We start from the raw sequence: 20,021 nt of genomic DNA on the forward strand, positions 1-20,021 counted from the left end.
AGCAGGTGATGACTAAGGTAGTTGGCTCCTTGCTGCCCATGTGGGATACCTGGATTAAGTTCCCACCTGCAAGATTCAGTCCCTCCCTGGCTCTTGTGGGCATTTGGTGAGGGAACTAGCAGATGGGACATCTCTGTGTGTCTGTCTCTTTCTGACTAGAAATAATATAATAAGTAAACATTTAAAAAATAATTTTGATAAGGCACAAAATTGTGTTTATAGAAGTGAATTCAATCTTATTTAAATTCTGTAGTATTTTGTAAACAAAGTTTCCATCACAGGGATGTTCACTCTAGAGTGATTCTTTATGCTGTTTTCCCGCTTCTAAGTAGATGTACTAGATAACATACATTAGTGTGTGTGTGGTTTTGTGTTCATTGTTTTTATTCACTAGAACATTTGTCACCCCCTTAAAGGAGGGACTAGAACAGCACTGTTCAGTAGCAGTATAATGGCCAGAAATACAAGGACATAGATAATTTAAAATTTTCTAATAATCACTTCTAAAAAGGTAAAGATTGATACTATTAACTATTAATATACTTTATTCTATTATATCTAAATTGTTATAATTTCAGCATGTTGGCAGTCTAAAAATCTGAGATATTTATATTTTTAAACAATATGTCCAAAATATGGCATGTATTTTAGACTTACAACATTTCTTAGTTTAGCCTAGCTACATTTCAGTTGCTTAACAGTCACAACTTGTTAGTATCTACCTTAATGGGCAGAAGTAGTCTACCAACTAGTATTGGTTCAGTTAAGTATTTTTAGTAATTTAGTGAATGAATTTTAATAAGCCTTCATAGGGAATATTATTCAATTCTACTGGATTAAGGTTGATGGAAGTGGAAAGAGATGTATATTATGGGAAAATGGGGGTAAAAGTTCAATTAAGCTTCAGTATCTTGAACAGCAATAATTACGAATATGGTATGCAGATCTATCTATATAACTATGTAGAATAATCTTTGAAAAGATAATGAACTAATCCTTAATAACAGTGGTTGTAAACAAGGAAAGGCTTCAAGGAGTAAAGTTAAGATTTTTTGGGGAGCTGGCACTGTGGCATAGCTGGTAAAGCCGCTGCCTGCAGTGCCAGCATCCTATATGGGCACTGGTTAGAGTCCTGGCTGCTCAGTTTTCGATCCACCTCTTTGCCATGGCCTGGGAAAGCACAAAAGATGGCCCAAGTTCTTGGGGGCCTGCACCCGCATGGAAAGATCCAGAGGAAACTTGTTACTCCTGGCTTTGGATCAGCGCAACTCTGGCCGTTGTGGCGAATAGAGCAGTGAACCAATGGATGGAAGACCTCTCTGCCTCTACTTCTCTCTCTGTGTAACTCTTTCAAATAAATAAATTAATTAAATTTAAGATTTTTCTTCTTGCTGTATACACTTAGATGTTTCTGAAAAATATAATAAGTATTCACATTGTATGTGTTATAAAAAGGAACAAAAAGCAACCTTTATTTGATCTGTGTAGTCCTCAGAAAGATGTGATAAATTCAGCTATTACAATTGTGTTTTAAGCCATGTTGATTTACAGAAACTTTCTTTGTATCTTTTAGTGTCTTTTGTCTTGAAATATATTTGATGTTAGTGCTTTAAGTTTTATTAAGTTTTTCTTTGGTTTGCCTAATAAAACTAACCCCATCTGTTTATTTAACTTGTGTCATTTTTGGGGGGCATTTACATGGCAATCAGAAAATAGATTGCTTCTTTCCTTTTCTTCTTTTCTTTTCTTTTCTTTTTTTTCTTTTCTTTTCGACTTATAGCTAAGACTTTTATTTTGCAGAGAAACCTAATCTTTTCTTTCTGATTAGTGATTATTCAGGCCCCTAAAGTGTTCCAGAATTTACTAGTGACTTTGTAAGTTACTTAACATCTGATAGTCTCCTTTCTCATCTATAAAACATTGATAAGATGTCTTGAGGATTAGATAATGCATGCAGTCCGTTTAGTGTAGTGTAAACACTGAGTAATAAGTCCATAAATGTTTAACAATAAAAATAATCATGAGTTTAATCTTGGAATGGGTATTGTGACTCAGCAGTTAAAGACAGCACTTGCGATACCCAGATCCCATATCAGAGTGCTTGGAATCAAGTCCTACCTCTACTTCCAGTCCTGCTTCCTGCTAATGCTTGGATTCTTGTCAGCCCCTGGGAGACTCAGTTGGATTTCCTACTTCTTGGCTTTGGCCTGACTCCGTCTAGACTGTTGAGGCTATTTGAGGGATAAACCAGTATGCAAGTATGGAAGCTATCTTTTTCTTCTCTCTCCTTTGTCACACTGCCTTCCAAATCTTTATTTATTTATTTATGTTAGTCCTATTTTGTTATCTCACTTGTATTGTCCTTTTCTGTCTACAGTTATGTCTACTTTCTTATTTTCATTTTGTTTGCTAAATATGTTTTTGTATTTTTTATTTTCACTGTGATTTCCAAAATGTGTATCTTAGTTTTAATTTGTTTCAGCCAGTATTAAATAGTTAACTATGTGTTGGTACTACACTAGGTGCAGGGAACCAAAGTGATAGTTCACCCATGTGTCCTCATTGTGTTTGAATTTCACAAGAAAGATAGACATGAATCAAATACCTGCAAATATAAATTTATTCTCAAATATATTGCTATAAGTACACATGGAAAATATGTTATGCTGTTAGTGGGAATGGAAATTTACCTGATCTGGGGTGGGGTACAGGCATAGATAATAGTCTACACCAAAGTCGTGAGATGGAAGATGTTGTAACATTGGAAGAACTAAAGAGTTATTGAAATATACTAGGGCTCATAAACAAGGAGCCAGATGAAGCTGGAGAGGTAACAGATATTAGATCATATAGACAGCCTGAAAGTCCTTTATCCTGTGGTCACTTAAGGACTAACAAAGGATTTTGCTATGGATATAATTTTAATTCTACTAGTTATTACATGTAACATTTTGAAAAGTATTTAGTGTATTTCTTTGTTATTAAACCTTCTTGGAGGCAGTAAATTATAGGAAGGAAATGACAGCATAAATCTGCCCCAATTACAAGAGAGAATTCTAAGATATAAAAGCCACAAAGAGGACACAGGAATTCCAGAAGTAAGGACCTCCAAAAACACTGAATTCATCCATAAAAACAATGATAGTGGTGAAACCTGTCAGTTTTCCAGAATTATAGAAATTAACGAAAGGATTGCAGTTATTCAAAACTGAGGTTTCCTGGGCAATTTTGATAGTAAAGAGCTTCAAGTGATCTTGGCAGTATTTCTTCTTTCCCTCTGAATGGAAACTTTGGCAGAAGGAGTTGGCCACCATGCTGTTCTTATTCTAAAATGACAGGTGGTAGAAACCTAGGAGACCTCAGTTTTCAACAATGTCATGTTGCATTAGAAGCTCTCAGTGGAGTCCAGGTTGTCTTAGAGGAACTCAGAAAGAAAAGGACTTCAAGTGGTAGTGTAAGAGTAAGTGTAGCTTCCTGATTGTGTGGCACAGGCCAGAAGAATGGGGGAAAGCCATCTCTCACTGGGTTTCCAGGAATGGCCAGAACAACTCCATGTTCATCCTGTATTAATTGACCAATGAATAAGACATAACAGATGAGTTCCACAGCCTGGATGAGGCAAGGTTACTGCAGGTTCTGCAGGTCTACAGTAGGAGCATAAAGCTAAGATCACCACCATCAGCAATGGCTGCAGCTTCATGTTCTAATGGATAACTGTCTTGCTTTGCTTCTTGTCTCATAGTTTTCCAAGACTTTAAGAAGAAAACAGAACTAGTGTACTCACACAATGTATCTGTAACTCCACTAGGTTGAAAATGACTCCAGTCCTAAAGGCTGGGACCTAGGGATGGGTTTCTTCCGTACCACATATGGGAATAGGGTGAGGTTGAAGTGAGAAGAGATGGAATTTTTCTTTCCATCCCCCATCCTAGCCTGTCCCTAAACTAGGATCTGTAAACCTAACACTTTCCTTGTGTTCACACAGGTGAATACATACAGGTATATAAAGGCACCTTCATAAACTTGTCTCCTCCCCCTCCCATGCACTTAGCTGCTTTAGGCTCCATTGTCAGGCTGATTGTGGCTCCTTTTTTTTTTTTTTTTTAAAGAATTTATTGCAATTAAAGCAATAACATTTTTTAAAAAAATTTTATTTGACACATAGAGTTATAGACAGAGACAGAGAGAAAGGTCTTCTGTTGGTTCACTCCCCCAATGGCCCCCACGGCCAGTGCTATGCTGATCTGAAGCCAGGAGCCGGGTGCTTCCTCCTGGTCTGCCATGCGGGTGCAGGGACCCAAGCACCTGGGCCATCCTCCACTGTCCTCCCGGGCCACAGCAGAGAGCTGGACTGCAAGAGAAGCAACCGGGACCAGTACCTGGTGCCCCAACCGGGACTAGAACCTGGGGTGCTGGCGCTGCAGGCAGAGGATTAGCCAAGTGAGCCACAGCACTGGCCATCTGGTTCCTTCTTACAGAATGGAAAACCCCTAACTGCAAGCAGTGTTCTAAGCAATATGAAGATAGGAGGCCCAGAAACAGGACTGGCAGTGATTGGCAGGCCTGATGATGATTTATAATATTAAAATCTCCAATCCTATATTTACAATAAGGAAGGTACTCAACAAGAGCTAAATGGTGGTAAGAACAACTAACTGTTTCACATTTTAACTTGCCCTATTCCCATATTCTTCTCTATAGCTAGTTGTAGTTGTAGTTGCAGGGACCTACGTACTCCCAAAGAATATAGATCAGCTCCATCCTCAGCCCTGGCTATTCCCCTGCCCTGCAGGGATCCATGCAACCTTCTCTGGAACTCTGAGCCAGTACTCATATGGCATCAGTCACTGAGGATGGAGGGCTGACACACTTGCCCAAGGCCCCACCACACAGGCTTCCACTGAGATCTGTGCATCCCTCCTGAAGCTGAGCGGAGTGCCATATAGCCTGCTGCCTCTGACATTGATTACAGAGCAGGAAGGTTGTGAGAGGTTATCCCACAGTGCTCACTGGGGCTAAAGCTGAAATAGCATACCAAACTGACTTCCAAAAAGACATCATTAGGAAAAGGCTTTCATCACAAAAGTAATTCTTTAAAAGTTATAGAGACAACTGATCTTCAAGATATGCAAATATCAACACTGGGACGCTGGAAGTCAGAAAAAGCTGGTCAATATGCTGGCCCCAAGAGTACCACAACACTGCTTTAGTAACAGACTTTAAAGAAAAGAATATTGGGGTGGTTGTTTGAAGTAGCAGTTAACACATGGAGTCACCTGAGTCACATGCCTGGTTTCAACTCCTGGCTCTGCTTCCAATTCCAACTTTCTGCTCATGAACACCCTGGGAAGCAATGGTGATAGATTCCTGCCACCCAAATGGAACACTCCTGCATTGATACATCATATCAACAGATTGTGTCAAGAGATGCAGAAAAATTGTTTGATAGAATTTAACATCCATTTATGAAAATTCTCTGAACAACCTAGCTGTATATGAGGCATACCTCAATATACCAAAGGATATGTATGATAAACCCACAGCCAATATAATACTGAATATCAATATGACACTGATATTAATATTTCCCCAAATCAATATCATATTGAATGGGGAAAAGCAAAAGCATTCCCATTAAGATTTAGAACTAGAAAAGGATGTCTATTCTCACTATTCTTATTCAACACAGTACTAGAAGTTTTAACCAGCTACTTTAGGTAACAGAAGTAAATAAAATACATAAAAATAGGGAAGGAAGACGTCAAATTATCCCTTAAAGACAATGATCATTTGTAGAGAAACTAAAGACTCCAGTAGGAATCTATAGAACTAATAAGTAATTTCAGTAAAGTTGCAGGATACTGTAGAATCAGAATCAAAATGGAGTGAGTGTGCCTAAAAGCTAATTGCAGATCTCTTGGTTTTGTACATATTAACTTTTCTTGCTAACATCTAAGAGTGTATCTTGTGAAACTATGTGGGCCCAAATTCCCAGGAACTAGGTTGACAGAAGTGTGTCCTTCACTGTTATCTTACAACCTTATCTTGGATATGTTATTGGGTTTGTTGTTGTTAACTGTTATCTTACAACCATATTCTGGTTTTCCTCTTTATTGTTCACTGCATACCAGGGGTCTGGTTTGAAATTGTGAGCTCTAGTGGACAGAATACTATAAAAAGCTGTGTAACCTGGTGCTGGGGGCTGCACTCTGGCAAGGAGTGTTGGTTCCGATCGGTGGCTGGTCCCGATCGGTTACCTTGCCTCTCATTTGTCTTTTTTGCTTCTCATTTTCAATAAATTTCATGTGTGACTGTCACTGTTTTTTGTAACATTTTGTTTTAGCTGATGAGTGGATGCAACAATACAAAATTAACACAGAAAAAAATCAGTACCATTTTAATATAGCCGTAATGAACTCAGAAAGAAAGAAGAGCAATCCCATTCACAACAGCTATAAAATATACACCTTGGAATTCTTTTTACTAAGCATTCAAAAGACCTCTATAGTGAAAATTAGAAAATACTAATGAAAGAAATTAAAGATGTATAAAAATGTAAATAACTTACATGTTCATAGATTGGAAATGTAATATTAAATATCCATACTGCTCACAGCAATTCAGAGATTCAATACAATTCCCATTAAAATGCCAATGACATCCTTCACAGATCTAGAAAATATCCTAAAATTCATATAGAAGCACAGAATTTGCTAAATTGCCAAATCAATGTTGAACAAAAAGAACAAAGTTGGAGGCATCACAGTACCTGATTATAAGATACTACAGAGCTAACAGCATGGTGCTGACTTAAAAACAGATATATGGACAGTAGAACCGAACAGAGGTCTCAGAAATGAAGCAATGCAGATATGCCAATTGATTCCTAACAAAGGTGTCAAAAATAAACCTTGGAATATAGACTGCCTCTTAAATAAGTGATATAGGAAAAACTAGTTACCTGTATGCACTTCATTCTACACAAAACTCAACTAAAAATGGATCAGAGATGTAAATGTAAGACCTGAAACTTTGAAACAACTGAAAGAAAATGTAATGGAAACATTTCAGCACAATTTTTTAATAAAGCTCCAGAAAACACAGGCCAAAAAACAAAAATGGACAAATGAGATTACAGCAAACTAACAGGTTTCTGAACAACCAAGGAAACCATCAAGAGTGAAGAGACAACTGACAGAATTGGAGAAAGTATTTGCAAATTATTCATATGCCAAAGTGCTAATAGCTAGAATATTTCAGGAATAAAAACAACAAACCTCCCAACAATCCAGTTCATAAATAGACAAAGAATCTGAATATACATTTTCCAAGAGATGAAATACAGATGATCAAAAAGGATAAGGATAAATGCTCACTATCACTAGTGATCTGGGGAATGCAAATAAAAATTTCAGTAAAGTACCATTCAAATTAGAATGGCTATTATCATAAAGACAAGAAATAACAAATGATGGCTGGGATGTGGAGAAAAGAGAGTCCTTATACATTGTTGGTGAGAATGCAAATTGCTGAATCCAGTTTGGGGAACAGTATGGATTTTCCACAGAAAAGCTAAAAATAGAACTTCCATATGACACAGCTATCCTGCATATGGGTATATATATGTGAAGAAAATGAAATAAGAATATTAAAGTGGTATCTGCACTACCATGTTCATTGCAGCACTATTCACAACAGTCAAGATATGGAATCAATTTAGGTGTTCATTGATGGATGAGTAAATAATGCAAGTTTATGTATACAAAGCAGAGCATAATTCAGCCTAAAAAAATTAAATCTTGGCATTTGTTGCAAAAGGGGTAGAATTGGAGGTCATTTTGCTAAGTGAAATAAGCCACACACAGAGCAACAAATACTACATTTTCTGTATTTTATGTAGTGTGAAGAACTGAAAGAGGGGTTGGTAGGCTACAAACATAAGAAAAAAAGTGAGGAAATGGTAAGTGCTAATTGTCTGATTTGCTAAGTTTATGTTGTATATATGTGTTGAAAATTGCATGGTACCCCATAAAACATTCTAGCAATATATATATTTAAAAATGTAAGTAAGTTAATTTTTAATTAAAACTTTTCATTTATGTTTAATTAATTAATTTTTTTTTTTTTAATTTGAGAAGCAGAGAAACAGAACTCTCATCTGCTGGGTTCACTCCTCAAATGTTCAAAATGGCTGGGATGTCCGGGTTGAAGTCAGGAGCCAGGAACTCAATCCAGGTCCTACATAGTTTGTGGGAACCCAATTACTTGAACCATCACTGCTGCCTCCCTGGGTCTGCATTAATAGAAGCCAGAGCCAGGAATGTAACCCAGGCATTCTGATTTGATGTATGGGCATTTTAACAAGCACCTTAAATACTAGGCCAAATGCCTGCACATTTATGCTTTTACTCTTCTGCACATTCATGTGTATTTGTACACTAACAGAAGCGCGCGCACACACACAGCTATTTGAAAGAATATAACTTTCCTCATGTTACCCATATTGAATGTCTTCTACGATGGCAGTGCTGGTGAAAGTAATTTATTAAGTCCTTGTGTCAAAATTATAAAATGTTTTCTTATGAAAAAAGTTACATTTGTCTTTATTTTTTCATTTCCCAAGATAGGGTTATTATTAGTTTTAATAGCTTCACAAAAGAGTTAAGAATCATAAACATTTTATGTCCCACCTCATGTTCTCTTGGCCTACTGTTTTCCTCCAATTACTGTGGAGTGTACCTGACAACATTTCATCTGCATCATGTACCTTTCTCTGGTACCAATATATAAAACGTGCTGTGGTACATTCGGTTAAGCCTATGCTTGGGTTACCTATATCTCTTATCAAATTCTGGTTTGAATCCTGTCTACTTTGCTTCCCACCCAGCTCCCTGCTAATATGCCTGAGAAGCAGCAGATGATGACCTAAGTACTGCAGGTTTTGCCACCCACATGGGAGACAAGGATGGAATTCTGGCTTCATTCTGGCCCAGAATAGGCTGTTGTAGCCAACCAGATTGATCTCTCTCTCTCTCTCTGCTCTCCTCCTCCCTTTCCTCCACTTCCTTCCCTCCCTAGCTTTTTTTTTTTTTTTTTTTTTTTTTTGGACAGGCAGAGTGGACAGTGAGAGAGACAGAGAGAAAGGTCTTCCTTTTTGCCGTTGGTTCACCCTCCAATGGCCGCTGAGGCCGGCGCACTGCGCTGATCCAAAGCCAGGAGCCAGGTGCTTCTCTTGGTCTCCCATGCGGGTGCAGGACCCAAGGACTTGGGCCATCCTCCACTGCACTCCCGGACCACAGCAGAGAGCTGGCCTGGAAGAGGGGCAACCGGGATAGAATCCGGCGCCCCGACCAAGACTAGAACCCGGTGTGCAGGGGCGGAGGATTAGCCTATTGAGCCGCTGTGCTGGCCCCTCCTTAGCTTTTAAAATAATTAAATCTCTCTCTTTTTTTTAGTGTCTGATAGAATTCAGTTAGGCTTTTGGATCATTACCAGACTTGGCAGTATAAACACAACTGGTGCAATGTTTGACCAACTTAGGGATGGGAACTTGTGTTTCTTAATTCTGTGTCTCATGTGAACAATACACCTGAGATTGTTTTTACAGGACTTCTTAAAGGGATGGGGCCATAGATAAACACCACAGTAACTAGTTCAATGTCATACTTAGGATTCAATTTTTCCCCTCCTTTTTCTTCCAAGTTTCCTACTCCTTTGAGATAATTTCCCAAAATAGATTATTTGACTAAAAGCCCTTGCTTTCAGTTATGCCTTTGGAGGATCCAGACTGAAACAAATTAAAATATATTGAAATATGTGCATTCTTAATTAATATTCTTTTAAAAAATCATTGAAGGTCACAAATTGAAATTCATTATATCTCAGAATTTTATGGACTAGAAGGTATACTAAAAAAGAAAAAAGGCAATTATACAGCCAGAATGTTTGCAGGTATTGTTGATAATGGGAAATGACTTCCTTGAGCAATAGTGGCTAGCATTTCCCCAAATGACATTCTGTTATTCTTGAAAATGCCAGTTTTTCTAAACCATTTCAGCTTTTGATAAATTTTAGCTCTTTATATGTTGTATATGTGTGCTAAAAACTTGTTTTGTTCAGATTGGAAGAAACTATCCAAATTTTTTAATTCATTGCTTACTCATTTATTAGTTCCACAGTTTTTGTAATCCTGTCAATATGAACAGTTACTAAGATTTGAAGTTTCTACAAAATTTTATATGCATGAAACTATTTTGGAGTATTCTAAACTATATTTTCTTTTTTTTCTCTTTTTTTTTATTAAACTTTTATTTAATGAATATAAATTTCCAGAGTATAGCTCATGGGTTACAATGGCTTCCCCCTCCCAAAACTTCCCTCCCACCCACAACCCTCCCCTTTCCCACTCCCTCTCCCCTTCCAATCACATCATGATTCATTTTCAATTCTCTTAATATACAAAAGATCAGTTTAGTATAAATTAGGTAACGATTTCAACAGTTTGCCCCCATATAGCAACACAATGTGAAAAAAAAAATACTGTTGGAGTACTAGTTATAGCATTAAATAAGAGTGTACAGCACATTAAAGGCAGAGATCCTACATAATATTTTTTTAAAAATTAATTAATTTTCTATGCCATTTCCAATTTAACACCAGGTTTTTCCTTTTTTCATTTCCAATTATCTTTATATACAGAAGATTGATTCAGTATATAATTAGTAAAGATCTCATCAGTTTGTACCCACGCAGAAACACAAAGTGTAAAAATACTGTTTCAGTACTAGTTATAGCATCACTGCACATTAGACAACACATTAAGGACAGATCCCACATGGGATGTAAGTACACAGTGACTCCTGTTGCTGACTTAACAATTTGACACTCCTGTTCATGGCGTCAGTAATCTCCCTAGGCTCTAGTCATGAGTTGCCAGGGCTATGGAAGCCTTTAGGGTTCGCTGACTTTGATCTTATTCCGATAGGGTCACAGTCAAAGTGGAAGTTCTCTCCTCCCTTCAGAGAAAGGTACCTCCTTCTTTGATGGCCCCGTTCTTTCCACTGGGATCTCACTCACAGAGATCTTTCATTTAGGTCTTCTTCTTTTTTTCTTTTCCATGATATCTTGGCTTTCCATGCCTACAATACTCTCATGGGCTCTTCAGCCAGATCTGATTGCCTTAAGGGCTGATTCTGAGGCCAGAGTGTTGTTTAGGACATCTGCCATTCTATGAGTCTGCTGTGTATCCCACTTCCCATGTTGGATCTTTCTCTCCCTTTTTGATTCTATCAGTTAGTATTAGCAGACTAATACTAAACTATATTTTCTTAAAGAATAAGCCTAGTTTAGATATAGTTTCTTCTATATCTAGTATCCTTCCAAACTAGGAAAATTGCAGTTTGTTATAACAGGAAATAAGTTTTCAAAGAACATCAGGACATAGAAATCTACTTTATTTTCTGACTGAAGAGTCAGCTCCTGGAATCATGGGTTTTTGTTTCTTTTCCCACTACTACTATTGTATTATTCTAACTACTTAGAGCAATGGCTGACATGAGATAGATAGTAATTAAATGTTGAATAAATGAATTTATTTCTACTTAATAAGAAAATAGTTCAATAAATACAATAACTATTACTGAACTTTAGCTTGTAGAAATTTGGAAAAAAGTTGAACAGAAACAAATGCAAATAAAGAAATTATATTACAATTAAGAAAACAGTGTTAGACCCCAAGTGATACATGAAAAGTTCATGCGAATTAAAAAGTAAATTTCGGCCGGCGCCGTGGCTCAACAGGCTAATCCTCCACCTTGCGGCTCCGGCACACCGGGTTCTAGTCCCGGTCGGGGCACCGATCCTGTCCCGGTTGCCCCTCTTCCAGGCCAGCTCTCTGCTGTGGCCAGGGAGTGCAGTGGAGGATAGCCCAAGTGCTTGGGCTCTGCACCCCATGGGAGACCAGGATAAGCATCTGGCTCCTGCCATCGGAACAGCGTGGTGCGCCGGCCGCAGCGCGCTACCGCGGCGGCCATTGGAGGGTGAACCAGCGGCAAAAGGAAGACCTTTCTCTCTGTCTCTCTCTCTCACTGTCCACTCTGCCTGTCAAAAATAAAAAAAAAAAAAAAAAGTAAATTTCATGAAAGTAGCAGAAGGAATTTTCTAGGTTTTTTTTAAGGGTTAAATTGAAGTTTTTTTTTTCAGATAATGAATAACAACTATAGATAAAGATTCAGTAAATCTCTGAACTTAAACACTGATATAAAATAGAAATATTAAATTATTCCACCAGATGGCAGCAAAGATTTATCATAGAATAATCAAACACCTTCAGTCATACCAAATAATGTATAAGGAATGCCAAGGAATTTTTTATTTATATTTATTGTTCCCTGGAGGTATGACTTCATTAGAAAGTTTCTGTCATCGGTGCCTAGAGTTTTTGTCACATTTTATGCTTATTCTTATCTTCCAAACTTCACTTCCTATTCATTTTTCATAGGTATGCCCCCATGTCATGTTTCACTACATGACGGATCACATACACAACAGAGGTCTCATCAGGTTATAATGGAGCTGAAAAATTTCCATCTCCTAGTGAAGTCATAGTCATCATAAAGTCATGAAACAGTACATTACTCATGTGTCTGTGAATGCTGGTGTAAACAAATCTGCAGTACCAATTGCAAAAAAAGATAGTATATAACATTACATATAGTATATAATAATTGATAACAATCAACTATTAGTTTATGTATATATGATACTGTACTTTTGATCAGTATTTTATATTATAGGCATTCTACTTAAAAAATGAAAGGTCACTGTAAAACAGTATGTTATGCTATATCAACAGTAATCTTATACATATCATGTTTATTGCATTTCTTGGTTGAATCAAGAGCCCACTCTACTTGATTGGCCTACACTGTCTAGGTTTATGTGAGTGTACTTTATGGTGTTTGCACAATGACAAGATCAGCTAATGACACAGTTCTCAACATATCACTATTGCTAAGCAATGCATGATTGTACATCCAGATAATCTTTAATTACAAATCCAAATATGTTACTCTCTAACTTAAAAACTTCAATAATTCCCTAAACCATAAGGTACAAAAACAATCCTCTTAGCTTATTTACTCAATTAATACAAAGGCACTATGTATGATAGGCACTATGAATAGGAACATGAATATTTCATGGAATTATCTGTTTGGGGAATTATGAACGTGTAACTACATAGCTATAAAAAGCACTTACTCAAGGAAAAGTATGCTTTGGTGATTGTGGAGGCACAAATGAAGGATGAGGGTGAGGAATGACTATGGGAGATTCAGATATGGAATGTAGTAAAAAGATCTGGTCTTTTTAAAACAGATTTATTTATTTTGAAAGCATGTGTGTGTGAGAGAGAGTGAGAGAGAGAGAGAGAGAGAGATGAAGAGAGAGAGAGAGGAGAGAGAGAGGGAGAGAGGGGGAGAGGGGGAGGGAGAGAGGGAGGGAGGGGGAGGGAGAGAGAGGGAGAGAGAGAATCTTCCCAGATGGCTGGCTACATTAGCCTGCGCAGGGCCAGGCCAGAGCCAGGAGCCAGGAACTAGGAGCCAGGAGCTTCTTCTGTGTCTCCCATGTGAGTGCCGGGCATCCAAATACTTTGGCCATGCCATTAGCAGGGAGCTGGATCAGAAGTGGAACAGCCAGAATTTGCACTGATATGTGTGGTGGCTTTACCTGCTATGCCACAATGCTGGATCCAAAATCTGATCTTGAAAGAACAATTTGGATCAAAACATGTAAGTATCACTACAGAGCATATAAGCATAAATAGTGAATTTATTATTGATAATCTGATTTTAAAAGTTATATATGATAATTTCAAAAGTATTTAGAAATTATAGAAAATATTAAAATGAAATTTACCAATATTATCTCCACTGCTTACTAACATTTTGGTATATGAAGAGATTTCAAAAAATTTGTGGAAGGGACAGGCGTTGTGGTGCAGTGGGTTAAGCTTTCTCTTGGAATGTCTGCATCCCATATTGCAGTGCCAGTTTGAGTCCTGGCTGCTCTGTTTCTGACCCACCTTCCTATAATGTGTCCTGCGAGGCAGTAGATGATGGATCAAGTATTTGGGTCCCTGCCACCCTTGTGGGACAGTGGATGGAGTTCCTAGCTCCTGGCGTTAGCCGGCCCTACCTGTTGTGGACATTTCAGAAGTGAAGCGGTAGATGGAATATTCTTTCTTTCTCTGTCTCTCTGTCTGTCTCTCTGTCTCTGTTGCTCAGCCTTTCAAGTAGATGAAAGTAAATAAACTTTTTCCTAAAGTTTGTGGAAAATGGAAATCAAAGATAAGTTTAATTAGGTGCAAAAGATTTTGAAATCTAAACACCATTTTTTCATAATTGCACTTTCTGAGAACTTTTTGGAAACTACACACACACACACACACACATATATATATATGTATATATGTGTATATGTATATATATGACTAATAAACACAACTTAGATATCCAAATTCTGAATGTGTCTATAAATATATACTTAATAGATCATAAATGGGGCCATAAGATGCATCCTATTTCTTTTAACTGAAATTTGCTTAAAACTAAGTTATAAAAGGGGAAATGGAGGGGATGGCAAATGAGAATTGGCAAAAAATGGTCAGGAAGCTGGGTAGGAATAAGAATAGTATCATGTATGACAAAAATTGAAAGACTTTTAAGAATGGAATAATCTAGTGTCAAAAGCTACAGAGTTATTAACTGAGAACTAAAAGCAATCAAATGGATTTGGTGACCTCTGCCTCAGTAGCTTTAATGACATTGCACAGTGGAAAGCTGCTGTGAGAACAATGAGAAACAATGAAGGGATGTACTATTTGTGAATTCTTCTTATGAGAAAGGTCTTTTGAATAGAAGGACTTCATTTTTCCTATGTGCCCATCGAGACTAATTTTTTGTCTTCTCGATAACAACTATCCGTTATAACAGGTGTGAGGTCACATCTTATTGTGGCTTTGATTTGCATTTCCCTGATGACTACATCTGCTGAGTGCTTTTTCATATGCCTGCCGAGCAGCTGAATTTCTTCATCTTTTTTAAAAAATACTTGCTTATTTATTTGAAAGATAAAGTTATAGAGAGGCAGAGACAAAGGGAGAGAAAAAGAGAGAGAGAGGATGAGAGAGAGAGAGAGAGATCTTCCATCTGCTGGTTCACTCCCCAAATGGTCACAACAGCCAGGCCTGAGACAGGCTGAAGTGAGGAGCCAGAAGTTGTTTTTTTTCTAGGTCTCCCACATGAGTGCAGGGGCTCAAGCAGTTGCACCATCTTCTGCTGTTTTCCCAGGTCATTAGCAGGGAGCTGGATAGGAAGTGGAACAGAGGGGACTTGGATGCAGAGGTCCTGTTTTCCTTGTACTTGTGTTGAAGAGGCCATCATACTTCTATTGCTTATTCTTAGCATATTTGTTGAAGATCAGTTAACCATAAATGTATATATACGTTTATTTCTGGGAAATGTATTCTTTTCTGTTGGTCAAAGTATTTATTTTTATGCTAATACTTTGTTGTCTCGATTACTAGTTTATTAATATAACTTGAAATCAGTGTGAGGCCTCCAGCTTTGCACTTCTTTCTCAAGATTGGTATGACTATTGATGATGTTTTCTGCTTCTATATGAATTTTCAAAATTGTTTTTTCTATTTCTGTAAAAAACTGCCCTTGAAATTTGGGTTGGGATTGCAATGAATCTGTATATCACTTTAGGTTGTATGGATATTTTGACAATCTTAGTTCTTTTAATCTGTAAATATGGAATAGGTTTCTATTTATTTGTGTCTTTTTAAAAACATTCCTTCAAGGATAGGCATTGTGACATCATGGGTTAAGTATCCTATGTAGGTGCTGTTTGTGCCCAAGCTCCTCCACTTTTGAATCAGCTCCCTTCTAATGTGCCCGGAAAAGCAGTGGAAGATGGCCAAAGTCTTTGGCATCCTGTAGGTTCCTGGCTTCATCCTGGCCCAACTCCATCTGTTATGGCCATTAGGGGAGTGAACCAGCAGATAGAAAATTGCTTGCTCACTCGCTCGCTCTCTCTTTCCTTCTCTCTCTCTGTTACTCTGCCTTTCAAATAGATAAGTAAAATCTTAAAAAAATTAAAACTTTTTTTGTCAGTGTTTTACAACATTCAGTGTACATGTCTTTCATCTTACCAGTTAATTCCTAAATATTTACTGTGGCTAATCTAAGTGGAATTGTTTCTTAGTTTTCTTTATTTATTTTTGTTCACTCCCCAGTTGGCTGCAATGGCCAGAGCTGTGCCGATCTGAAGCCAGGAGACAGGAGCTTCTTCCAGGTCTCCCATGAAGGTACAGGGGCCCAAGGACTTGGACCATCTTCTACTGCTTTCCCAGGCCATAGCAGAGAGCTGGATTGGAAGTGGAGCAGCCAGGTCTTGAACCGGTGCCTAGATGGGATGCTGGCGCTTCAGGCCAGTGTGTTAACCTGCTGTGCCACAGCACTGCCCCCTCATAGTTTTACTTTTGTATAGTTTGTTGTTAGTGTATAGAAACATCACAGGTTGGGATGTTGGTTTTGTCTCCTGATGATTTAGTATATTTATATTTATTCCAAATATTTTTTGTGAAATATTTAGGGTTTTCTATGTATATAATAATGTCATTTGCAAACATATGTTATTTTTCCATTCCCTTTTAATTTAGATGCTTTTTTATTTAATTTTCTTCACTGAACATTCTTGCTAGACTTCTAGGACTATGCTGAACATCAGTGGTGGCAATTGGCATTCTTGCCTTATTCTAGATCTTAGAGGGAAAACTTTTAGGTTTTCTTCAATGATTATGATGTTAGATGTGGGTTTTATATATTGACCTTCATTGTGTTGAGATTAGTTCCTTCTTTATCTCTTTTGTTGAAAGGTTTCTTTTATTATGGAATGAATATTGGATGCTGTGAAATATTTTTTCTACATTGAGATGATTGTGTTGTTTTCCCTTACATTCTGTTAAGGTAGTCTATCTCACTGATTTATTTGCATATGCATTGTATTCTAGTGGTTAAGGTAAGTTCCATTCAATTGTGATATGTGATCCTCTTTAACTCATTTGCTAATAAATTATTGAGGATTTTCACATTGTTGTTCATAAGAAATTGTTCTATAGTGTTATTTTTTTGTGTTGCCCTTTAATGGCTTTGAAATATAGTGATGGTGGCCTCATAAAGTGAGTTTAGGAATGTTCTTTTTCATTCTGTTTTTTTTTAGGAGAGCTTGAAAAAGATTATTACTAGTTTTTCTTTGATAGAAAATTTGTTGGAAACCTTTTAGTCCTTAGCTTTTTCTTATTGGAAGGTTTTTGCTTATTGGTTCAATCTTCTTGGATTTAATTTGTCAGTGTAGGCTTTCTATTACTTCTTAACTCAGCCTTGTTAGGTTGTGGGTCTCTAGGAGTTTATCAGTTTCTTCTAACTTATCATATTTTTGGCATATAATTATTTTAATAGTTAATTATGATCCCTTTTATTTCTGAACTATTTCATTTCTTTCATTTATGATTTTTTTCCCATGAAACCTTTTATTTGAAGAATACAAACTTCATACATTTCATAATTGAAAGTTCATGAACATAGTGACTTTTTTTTGGAATTATCATTGTAGAGATGTTTGACATCCTTGGTTAAATTTATTCCAAGGTTGTTGATTTTTTTTTTAGCTACTTGAATGGGGTTGATCTTCGGAGTTCTTTCTCAGCCATGGCATTGTCTATATATACAAAAGCCATTGCTTTTTGTGTGTTGATTTTATATCCTGCCACTTTACCAAACTCTTCTATCAGTTCCAGTAGTCTTTTAGTGACATCTTTTGTATCCCCTATATATAGAATTATGTCATCTGCAAATAGGGATAGTTTGACTTCCTTCTTCCGAATTTCTATCTCTTTGATTTCTTTTTCTTGCCTAATGGCTCTGGTTAAAATTTCCAGGACTATATTGAATAGTAATGTTGAGAGTGGGCATCCTTGTCTGTTTCTGGATCTCAGTTGGAATGCTTCCAACATTTCCCCATTCAATAGGACACTACCATGGGTTTGTCATAAATTGCTTTGATTGCGTTGAGGAATGTTCCTTCTATACCCCATTTGCTTAGAGTTTTTTCATGAAAAGGTGTTGTATTTTATCAAATGCTTTCTCTTCATGTATTGAGATAATCATATGGTTTTTGTTCTTCAGTTTGTTAATGTTATCACATTAATTTGCAAATGTTGAACCATTCCTGCATACCAGTAATAAATCCCAGTTGGTCTGAGTGAATGATCTTTCTGATGAGTTGTGGGATTCAACTGGCTAGTGTTTTGTTGAAGATTTTTTGTCTATGTACATCAGGGAAAATGGTCTGTAGTTCTGTTTCTCTGTTGTATCTTTTTTCAGGTTTAGGAACTAAGCTGATACTGACTTCATAGAAAAAATTTAAGAGGGTTCTCCCCTTTCAGTTGTTTTGAATAGCTTGAGAAGTATTGGAGTTCTTCTTTAAGTGTCTGATAGAATTCAGCAGTGAAGCAATCTGGTTTTGGGCTTTTCTTTTGGCAGGGTCTTTATTACTGATTCAATTTCTGTCTTGGTTATTGGTTGGTTGAGGTTTTTCTATGTTTTAATGGCTTAATTTAGATAGCTCTTAAGTGTCTAGGAATCTCCCCCTTTCTTCTAGATTTCCCATTTTGTTGTCATACAGCTCTTTGTAGTAATTTCTGATGATTATTTTTATTTCTGTGGTGTCTGTTGTTGCATTTCCTTTTTCATCTCTAATTTTATTTATTCGGGTCTTCTCTCTTATTTTTGGTTAGTTGGGCCAATGATGTATCAACTTTTTTTATTTTTTCAAAAACCAGCTCTTTGTTTATTGATCTTTTTTATAGTTTTTTGGTTTCAATTTTGTTAATTTCTTCTCTAATTTTAATTATTTCCTTTCTGTTACTAGTTTTGGGTTTTGTTTGCTGTTGTTTTTCTAGGTCCTTGAGATGCATTGATAGCTCATTTATTTGGTGCTTTTCCAATTTCTTGATGTAGGCACCAATTGCCTTAAACTTTCCTCTTAACATTGCTTTTGCTGTATCCTATAAGATTTGATATGTTTTAGTGTCATCTTCATATGTTTCCAGAAATTTTTTGATTTCTCTTTTGATTTCTTTTATGACCCATTGTTTATTCAGGAACATGGTGCTCAGTCTCTGTGTGTTTGCATATATTCTGAATATTTCTGAGATATTGATTCTCAGCTTCATCCCACGGTGGTCAGAGAGGATATATGGTATGATTTCAATTTTTTTGAATTTTCTGAGACTGCTTTATGGCCTAGCATGTGGTCAATCCTAAAGAAAGTTCCATGCACTGATGAGAAGAATGTGTATTCTGTGACTGTAGGATGGAACGTTCTATAGAAATCTGTCAGGTCTATTTATTCTATAGTGTCGCTTAACTCTGTTGTTTCCTTGCTGATTTTCTGCCTGGTTGATCTGACCATTGTTGAAAGTGTGTTATTGGCTGGTGCTGCAGCTCACTTGGCTAATCCTCCACCTGCGGCGCTGGCACCCTTGGTTCTAGTCCTGGTTGGAGTGCTGGATTCTGTTCCAGTTGCTCCTCTTCCAGTCCAGCTCTCTGCTGTGGCCCTGGAAGGCAGTGGAGGATGGCCCAAGTGCTTGGGTCCTGCACCTGCATGGGAGACCAGGAGGAAGCACCTGGCTCCTGGCTTCGGATTGGCCTAGTGCACCGGCCGTAGTGGCCATTTGGGGGGTGAACCAAGGGAAGGAAGACCTTTCTCTCTGTCTCTCTCTCTGTCTAACTCTGCCTGGCAAAAAAAAAAAAAGTGTGTTATTGAAGTCCCCCATTACTACTGTATTGGAATCCATGTCTCTCCTTAGACCCATTAACATTTTTTTTTTTAAATGGCCAGGCATCCTGTAATTAGGTGCATATACATTTATAATGTCTTCCTGTTGAGTTGGT

The 20,021-nt window shown here is 37.3% G+C and overlaps 1 long non-coding RNA gene across 1 annotated transcript in view; it reads left to right on the plus strand.

Moving 5' to 3' along the window:
• The window catches only part of LOC133764624 (uncharacterized), a 40,977-nt gene that overhangs the window by 1,738 nt on the left and 19,218 nt on the right, over window positions 1-20,021 (plus strand). Inside the window, exon 2 of the long non-coding RNA XR_009866457.1 lies at window positions 16,301-16,372. This is a non-coding gene — a long non-coding RNA (uncharacterized LOC133764624). The remainder of the gene's footprint in view (window positions 1-16,300; window positions 16,373-20,021) is intronic.

This window comes from Lepus europaeus, chromosome 7 (genome assembly GCF_033115175.1).
Source record: "Lepus europaeus isolate LE1 chromosome 7, mLepTim1.pri, whole genome shotgun sequence".
NCBI classification, from domain to species: Eukaryota; Metazoa; Chordata; class Mammalia; order Lagomorpha; family Leporidae; genus Lepus; species Lepus europaeus.